Here is a 7,849-nt window from a genome sequence, read left to right as displayed (position 1 = left end):
CCATATCAATAAGACTTTTTTGTTCTAATATCATTTCTTTTGTTTTGTTTTGTTTTTTTTTTTGGTTCTGGGGATTGAACTTGGGACCTTGCACTTCTGAGGCAGGAGGCAGAACCACTGAGCTAAATCCCCAGCCCTCTAATATCATTTCTATTTATTTTGACTCTGATTTCAGGTATCAACTGTTGTACCTCAGTTTCTCTATATCTAAAATTGAGAGCTTAGCTATCTCACAAATTTCTTAATTAAAAAAATTCTTCTAGTATAACATTGTTAGGAGTACTAATGTGTTATGTAGATAAAAAATATGTGTGAATGTACATGTGTAACCTTGTGTAGCAGTAGGAGGGGAGGAGGAAAGACGTGCTATGGAGGGAAAAGTCTGCCCACTTTTCTTTTGCTCCCTGAAGAACTTCTGAGGTCAATTACTAGAACATATTGGGGCTCCAGGAAGCATAATTTGAAACAATTGGATAAGATTCATTTAATAATCTATTTAACAATTTACACAAGGAAGGAGTGGACTAGCAAAATAAGCTCATTGGACCAGGAAGAAAACAACAAAGCTGGAAAAGCTTAGTTTCAGTTTGGTTTATGTATGGAAAAAGAAAAAAAAATCTCCTAAGACTATATTAAATCTATGAGCTTCTGTTTCATATGTGATCAGGGTTTATATGTACATACTTAAGGCCATTGTCCTGGAACTCACACATTAAGTAAATAGCTTTAAAAGGTGACTCCAGGCTGTTAATACATCTAGAATGACTTGCTCATGCAACTGCCAAACACTCCATGAATAGGAATTCTGCTCTGATGCCTTCACTAAACTTGAACTCAAAACCCAAAATGCAAAATCTGTTATAAGCAGAATACTAGTAAAGGAGCTCCTAAAGAAAATAATCATTCTGCTTCATTGTGTCTGTCAATTTTCATGGTGTAAGTGTTCCCACCATGGTTGATTTCAAGGTGCCAATGTGAACACAAAGTCATTGAATGCAATGTGTAGAGATCCATAGGATCAACTTTCACAATCTGACCTCAGTGCACCACTTAGTAATGAATGCTTACAAATGAACCCTCTCTAGGAAAACGAGACTAGTTGAAGACATAAGGGAAAGAACTGAAACCACAAGTATATACAAGTCATCATGAAAAGAACAGGAAGGGGCTGGAGGTGTGGCACGGTGATAGAGTTCTCGCTTAGCATGCATGAGGTCCCGAGTGCAATCCCCAAAACAGAGAACAACAATTGCAAGCCAAAAAGCAAATAAAAACAAAACAAAGCAGGAAGGTGTTCTCTTTCTGTCTTATAATTTTGAAAAATTAAATGTTGTATGTAGTCAATAAAACAAAAACTCAGTGGGCAGAATAGTAGGCCCAATTTTGACTTTCTTCTATTGCTAGCCCTTTTGACAAAAAAGGACTATACAGACATAATTAAAGTTATAAATTAGCTAATCTTTAAATTTGGAGATTATTCTAGTTTATCTAGGGAGGCTCAGTGCAATCATATTATCCCTACCCAACTGTAAAAGAAGGCAGAAAAGGGAGTAAAAGATGCAATCGAAAGGTAAGAGATCTGAAGAATGAGAAGGATTTGATATATAATTGTTGATTTCAAGATAAAAGGGGTCACGTGTCAAGGAAAAAAGAGCCTCAGTCGTACAGCTGCGAAGAACTGAAATCTTCTGAACAAGAGTGAGCCTGGAAGAGGACTTGAAGCCCCATATGAGGCCACAGGCATGTCAGATTCCTTGATTTAAGCCTGGTGAGACCTTAATGAAGCAGAATGGACTGTATTTGACTTTTTGATATTAGCTTGATATAAACTGGAGACATTCTGGATTTGATGAAGTCACTGTTGGCCCGATCACTTTTTACAAGCCCCCCATTTTCGGATCCAAATCTCAAGAATCCACCAGGCCATGCTGCTGCCTGGGAACATGCTTCTGTCAGCAAGCTCCCAATAAATTGCACTCTGTCCAATGCTGGACTTCTCTATCTCTTTCTGCAGTCTCATAGCGTCTTGGATTCTCATAACTGGATTTTTCTGAAATAGGCAACAAATATGAAAGGGTCCGGCAATCTCTCTTCTAGGTACATTTCCAAAGCAAGTGAAATCAGGACCTCACAGAGATTTCTGCACTGTTGTGTTCATTGTAGCATTATTCGTAGTAGCCAAGATATGGAAACAACTTGCCTGAGCACTGATGAAAGAATGGATAAAGAAATTGTGGAAATTTGCTAAGAGAGTAGATTTTAGGTGCTCTTACCCCTACCCCACTCGGTAACTATGTGAGGAGATTGCTATGTTAATTTGTTTGACTGCAGTAGTCATTTCATTAACTATAGGAAAATATTTACATGTCTTAAATGTACACAATTATTAAAATAATAATAATAATAAATGGGACAAATCGGAATAGACACCTCACCAAAGAAAATAAACACATTGCAAATAAGCCCATGAAAAGATACTCAATATACAATATTCCTAGGGCAGACCTTTGTAGGGACAGAGAGTTGGACTCAGAGGCAGACATAAAAACGCAGAATTCCTGGGTATTCTGAGCGATCCTGGGGAGGGCAGTAGAATTTTCCAGGGTATGGAAGGAAAGCTCAAACCAGCCTCATTTAGATCTTTGAGGTCTAGAGAACCACAATTTCATTCATATAACAAGTCAAATGGAGTTTCAGATCATGAACAGCGAACACATCTTGGTGATGAGCTCAGTCATGGAAAAGATTAAGGTCAGCATAGTCATTCCGACTCCCAGCAGTGGAGTACCTAGAAGACCTGAACTGAGAACAGAGTATTCTGATTTAAAATGTCTTCCAGTGATTGGAAAGCAGGCTCCTTTCAGTCCTACCCATCTGGCTGCCACAGTCCTAGGTGATCTTCCAAATGCACACAGGTCAGCACAGAAAATACTCCTTCTATCTAACCTGTTCAGATTGCTAGTGGTCAAGGATGTTTGGGAAACTTGCAGGAGGTTTTCTTTTTTTTCCCCCAAATCTGAGAATAGGAGAAAACAGTCTCAGTATTTATGATAACATGAAGAAGTTCATGTCCTCATTTTAATATAATTGTGAGATTTTCCTTATATCTCTTATCAAGCTGGGACTCTGTTTCCCAGAAAAATAGAAAATGTGTCTTACCCATAGAATAGGAACTATTGGAAAAATAAATATACAATGTTCAGGGGTCTTTAGTACTTAATTGAGGGCTCTGAAAAAACAAATTCAAATTTCTAGAAACGAGAGAGCCCGTTTGCTCTTTCCAGATGAAATGGCCATCATAGACTAAGAAAATTATATCATGAGCTCACATTTCTGAGTCAGATATGATTCAGAAAAATGATCAGTTCCAGAGTTTCGGTCTAATGTGGGCATTCCAAAGATGGGATTCACCCAAATAGTGACTCATGTCCACTTGGTTTTGCTTGTGGGAGTAATGAGATAATACTCCCTGACTGTGGACAGGAAGTAAAAATAGCCAAAGTATCCCAAACCCATTTGATTCACTTCTAAAGCTGAGACTTCTAAAACTAGAAACCATAAGTAAGAAAAATACTGCCCAGAATTCACTGGCTTTCTGGTTCTGGCTGTGTTTTTGAGCTCCAGTTTAAATGGTTAATGGCATTTGGATTTTTCAATAAAAGGTATGCCTAAGAGGTGTTCACAAATTCACACATATTTGGAAAAGAATTTGACTATATGTCTTCTCAGGCTAAACAAAAAGTCAGTCTGCTTGTAAGCACAAGATCCTGAGTTCAATCCCTGGTACCAAAAAAAAAAAAAAAAAAAAAAAAAAGTCTGCATTTGTTCTCCAAGAGGAGTTTCAGCTGGGAAACTCAAACCTTTCCTAATGGTGATAAAGCAAGATGAAGCAGGAACATGGGCACTATCGTTGATGCTCTTGTCCCTGCTGCCAGCCCATGCCTGCATCAAGGTCTACCCTGAGATATAGGAAGCCCTGTCAGGATGAAGTTTCTAAGAATCAGCCCTTAGCGAGGGTGTGATGTCATCACAGGTGATTCTCAGGATCCCTCGCTCGCATCTGCCTGACTCTCTCTGAGACCTTCCCTCCCCATGGCTGCTTATTGCCCGGGCTCTTCATGCTCTTGTCTGTCTCTAAATCTGTGCTTAGGAAGAAGTTATGGTGACGCATGGTGGTTAATTGGAAATGCTTCATTTGTAAATTCTTCCGGACTGTTTCCCCTTTCTTCCTTTTCCTTCCTTCCCTCCTCCCTCCCTTCCTTTCTTCTTTCACCCCTTCCTCCATTCCCTCTTTGCTTTTCCTTACTTCCTGCCCTCTTCTTGTGGTACTGGGCACTGAACCAAGGGCTTGTACATTCTTGTCAAGTGGTCTACCACTGAGCTACCCTCCCAGGTTCCCTCTTCCCATTTTAAAATTTTGAGACACAGTCTCTCTGTTGCCCAGGCTGGCCTAAAATTTGTGATTCTCCTGCCTCACTCTCCCAAGTAGCTGAGGTTACAACAAGTGTGTACTACCATGCCTTGTGCTATATTTTACCTCAGGAATCAACGTATTTTCCCATTTTAAAAGCAAATAAAATAAAAGATTTTCTGTGTGCTGATGGTTTAGCAATCCCCAGAGTTTCAGATTTTATGAATGAGTGAATTTTCATAGAAGAGATTTTGGGACCTAAAGGAGACTGCCAAATTATATCTTTGCCAGGAAAGGACAGTAACTAATTACCATAACTGTTATATAAGAGAAAGAATATCTTAAGATAGAAAGTCACAATCTTAGAATAGAAGGAAGTCATGGGCTGCTAGAGTGTATATTTATATTTGTTCTACATTGTCTTTATTTTTCTCATTTCTTCTCAGATGGGGACAAGGGTAGTCCACAGGTAAGCATGGTGCCGAAACCTGGAGCTGCAGGGCTGGTAGCTGCCCTATGACCAATGAGGTGCTCACTGTTAAGGTTTGTTGAGAAGGAATAATTACAGAGCATGGGAGTGAAAATGTGACTCCTGAGCTGAAGGTGAGGGTGGGGTTTTGGTGATCCTGAGAGGAGGCACTAAATTTGGGAGAAGATATATAGGGGCAGAGACAAACTTAAAGACTCTGGGTAATGAGATCGAGGGAGTAGAGACTGCAGTTGTTGGAAATGGAGGCAGGGTGTCTGGGGAAAGATCATTCACATCAGGGACAGAGAAGAAAAGGAGGAATGAAAAATTCCTGAGTGACTGTGAACTTAAAAGTGACTCATTTAGAATGTTCTATGGACAGGGACTAAGGAACATCATCGATTGACTTATTTCATGTGATAGGCGATTCATTCATGGATTCATCTGTTAAAAAGCAATTGATGGGCTGGGGATTTGGCTCAGTGGTGCTGTGCCTGCCTTGCAAGCACAAGATCCTGATTTTGATCCCCAGTATCCCCGCCCACCAAAAAAGGGGGGAAAAAGCAATTTGTGAGTAATAAGCACTGGAGATATGGAAATTATATGTGTAATTATTTATAAATGATATATATGCACATATATTTATGTACTATATACATTATAAAACATACTCTCATGTGAAAACTAAAAGAAAACACAAAAATGTTTTGTGAAAATGCAAAAATGGTTGTAAGTAGAAGTTCTGAAATTATCTTCATGCACCCCAATGGATGATTTTGGCTATACCTGGGTTGTAAATAATTCCTACTTGGAAATTATTTGCCAAATCAGATGTGAGCAAGTTGAGAGAGAAAATGGAAAATTGGACTGCTGATGGCTTCCAGGAGAGGAGTATTACTACAAAGCTGAGACACAGATGTGGAGCTCAAAGATGGAGTTGTTCAAGTTCTTTGGGAATGGAAAAGAAGGTAAAAAAATCAGCTGAAATGAAATAAAGCAATAGGCGGAACTGGGAAGAGTAATCCAGAAACTGGTGAGTGTGCTCCATGAGGTAGAGGTTACCCACAGAAAGGGAGTTTACAGCCCTGGCTGGAATGAGTTACACTTACCCAGATCACTTAGCAGTGTGTGGCTGGGTCTGTGATTTGCCCGCTCTCCACATGAGACATAACCCAACTGTCATTCAGCGACTGAGAGTTTGTGCTCAACTCTAAGGATGGGAAGAACTTCCATGAAACCTGGAAGAGGGGAAAAGCCATAAATCTCTGCGATTCTCTTACAGAAATCACAGGACACTATGGCTCAGTGGTAGCTTTTTGAATCATCTGATAACAGCACAAGGGACCAGCTGTCCTGGTTTGTTTGGGACTTTCCTGGTGATACTACTAAAAGTCATCAGTTGGGGGGGGACCCCCTTAGCTTCAGGCAAAACAGACCCATGATTACTTTCAGTTAGCATACCTTGTGCTTACTCTTTTGAGGAACAACCTCTTGTCCTTACCAATCCACTCATTTCAGTTACAGCAGCTTCCTCCACAGAGGGGGCATGTGGCTGAGGCCTGGCCACATGTATCTTTCATTCCTTGATCACAGTGACTGGATCATGGTTGGGCACGTGATATAAATCAGGTCAGTTAGACTTAATTCCAGACATTTTGTTGGAACTGTTAGGAAAGAAAAGGGGGGCCTTTCACTAGGATTTGTGGTAATGAGTTTAATGAATGCTTGGAGATGCTAGTAACCCTCCAATAAAATCTTGAATAAAGACTCCTTAGAGAAAAGTAGACAGTAGAGATAGAAAGAGCTACTAGTTCTTGATGATGTCTGAGCTCCTCTACTAAACTGTGCCTGAAGATTTACCTTGGGATGTTTTCAGCTAAGTGAGCCAACATATCTACTTCTACCTGTGCCATCTCACCCTACCCTCTCTCAAGCCAATTTGAATGAGTTTTCTCACTTTTAGTTGGCAGAGTCTTGACAAATACAGGTTGTGTTGATTATACACAGACAAGGAGATACATATTGCCCTACCTAGAAGGCATTGTTAATTCTGCTTGGGGAAGATGATGCTTGGGAAGGGGAGTACAAAACTGCCAGTTCTTCCTTAAGTAAGGTAAAGGATACAATGAGTAATTGCATGGAGTTTAATGATATCCCTACCTAGAAGGCATTGTTAATTCTGCTTGGGGAAGATGATGCTTGGGAAGGGGAGTACAAATACTGCCAGTTCTTCCTTAAGTAAGGTAAAGGATACAATGAGTAATTGCATGGAGTTTAATGATCAGGAATAAAAGTGGGGAACTGATGTCTAAAGGGGAAATAATCAGTCATACAGAACCCATGCTATTAGAGATTTTGAAAAGTACAGATTCTATTACTCCATTGTATTTCTTATTTTTATTTGTCCCCCTACTCAGATTAATAGTAAAACCTTGACAAACTGTATTAAAAATTTTCCCATGAATATTTTTTGGAGAGTACCTAAGTTAAGCAAAGAAGAAATCAGGGAACAGGCATTCTAATAATTTGGAGCCCTTTATCCAGTAAGAGTCTTCAAATATTTGTTTAACATTTGTATAGAAGAAAATGAACTTATTTCCTGGCAAGAAAAATTCATTTTCATGAGTAATTTTCTTCCATTTATAAAAGTGGTCCTAAAATGATATAATTCGTCTTATTTTCTGTAGTTCTCATTCTTTTCTATAACATTTTACAATTTTTCTGAAGCAGATATCTTAGTTGGCTCATTAAACGTTTCAGATTGAAAAAGTAAAGGGCCAGGGATTTAGCTCAGAGGTTCCATTCTATGCCTTGCAAACACAAGGACCAGAGTTCAATCCCTGTTAAAAAAAAAGACTGAAAAAGTAAAATCAGTAAATAGCACTGTGCTATGCCTGATTTAATTTTATAATTTTAATACTCTGTGACAGAGAATTTAGGCAAGAGTTAATGGGCTAGCTTTGGATTGG

The sequence above is a fragment of the Fukomys damarensis genome, unplaced genomic scaffold (assembly GCF_012274545.1).
Source record: "Fukomys damarensis isolate Sample0158 unplaced genomic scaffold, DMR_v1.0_HiC HiC_scaffold_37, whole genome shotgun sequence".
Taxonomy (NCBI): domain Eukaryota; kingdom Metazoa; phylum Chordata; class Mammalia; order Rodentia; family Bathyergidae; genus Fukomys; species Fukomys damarensis.
The sequence above is the reverse complement of the archived record's forward strand: the minus strand, read 5'-3'. Positions refer to the sequence as shown.